The following is a 1,758-nucleotide window of genomic DNA, read 5'->3' as shown; positions in this document are numbered from 1 at the left end:
TATATATATATATATATATATATATATATATACATAATATATATATTGATTAAAAATGCGTGAATAGAACATCGATTGTAGAGAAACTCGCAAATGCGTGGAAGCCGGCAAATACCGAGAAAGACGATCGTTGTCAAAGAGAATTCGATTAACTCGGCTGCGACTGGAATAAGAAAAGGAAAAAAGAAAAAAGAAAAAAAAAAAAAAAAAAGAAAGAAACCCGACATCGATACGGGACGAGGTTTTCAATAAACGGAATTGTATACTATTAAATGCGCGTATCTCCAAAATAGATGATGCAATTCGATGTCCGATTATATGTTCCCGATTTGCAGTTAACAGGTTGCCGTATATCATTCTGTTTTCCTAACGAATCATACTTTCCATGATTTATGGATGAAGGAAACGTTCTGTATCACGCAAAGTCAAACGAGCGCGTTAAATAATTCAACAACGTTCCATGTATGCTACATTCTTAACGAGTGTATGAAGAAACATAATGGTGCTCGATAGAAATGAGCAAATATATATATATATATATGTATCTGCTCTTCTGGTAAAACATCGTTTCGTCGAAACGATTCGGAATAATGTAATATATTTTTTTATCGATTATCGATAAGAAGTTTACAAAGGTAAAAATTCTGTTCAAAAATTTCATCTTGAATTGTAATAGATGTGATTAATTTAATTATCGGTTAAATATGCTTTAAATAACGAATTTATAAAAAATGTTTGAATATTTGAATTTTTTTTTTTTTTTTCTGGAAAATAGAAAGTAGAGGTAGAAAATATATATTTCAATTTTTAAACGAGAATTGAAGATACTTTTTACAAATAATAACGGAGAGAAGGTATATTTTTAATTGATGAAACGAAAACTATTTTCTCTTTAATATTGTTGCTTTCTATAAAGGTAACTTTTTCTAGCAGAAATTTAAAAAGAAAAGAAAATAATTTTATTTTCTAATGTAGCAACAAACTATTAAAAAAATATTTTTTAAAAATATGCAGAAAAAGATATCCTTATTCTATATCATGGAAACGATCTTGAATTATTTTTATTCAGACAATTATGATTAAGAAGCATTTAGATAGAGACTGAAAAGAGACTGCTCGACATCGTGTTCACTGCGATCGTGGTTCAAAATATTAACTATCATCTCCTACCCTCGATACCCACGTGGCACGTGGAATGTATAGATTTATACTTGTTTGTTTATTTATTGTTAGGTAGCAAACATGAAAAAAAAATGGCGAATAAAATGTTCGCGGTACAGAGAGAGGAGCCAACTTTTAGATCAACCTTGACTGTTTAGCCTTTAGATTTTATTAGCTTTATAAGAATGACTAAAACATTATTTTGTTGATATATATATATATATTGTACGACACATTATTGATTATAAATCATAAATAATCTGTAAATATACGAGACCAATGCAATATGTTTTATGTTTTTAAAAGAAATTATTCACATAATCCTTATACCATTAAATTTAAATATTAATTGTTCGATATATATATTTCGATAGCTTGATATAATTTATTAATAAATTATTATTAAAAAAAATAATTTTATTTATTTGTTTAAAAAGATAATATTTTAACTTAATGCAAAATATATATATATACTATGTATATATATATACTTTTTGTATAAATATCAGAAACACTAAAATATGTGTTGTGTACTTTATACAATATGTAAATTCTGTAAAAAAAAATCACTTTGTAAGTTTTAGTAAAAACACGTAA

The 1,758-nt window shown here is 26.2% G+C and overlaps 1 long non-coding RNA gene across 1 annotated transcript; it reads left to right on the top strand.

Annotated features, from left to right (window-relative positions):
- The first annotated feature begins 10 nt into the window (after positions 1 to 10).
- Positions 11 to 585, top strand: LOC116185411. Its single transcript, XR_004150255.1, has 2 exons — positions 11 to 241; positions 336 to 585. It is a non-coding gene; the product is annotated as an uncharacterized LOC116185411 (long non-coding RNA).
- The last annotated feature ends 1,173 nt before the right edge of the window (positions 586 to 1,758 follow it).

Source organism: Apis dorsata, unplaced genomic scaffold (assembly GCF_000469605.1).
Source record: "Apis dorsata unplaced genomic scaffold, Apis dorsata 1.3 scaffold_170, whole genome shotgun sequence".
NCBI lineage: Eukaryota > Metazoa > Arthropoda > Insecta > Hymenoptera > Apidae > Apis > Apis dorsata.
The sequence above is the reverse complement of the archived record's forward strand: the minus strand, read 5'-3'. Positions and strand labels throughout refer to the sequence as shown.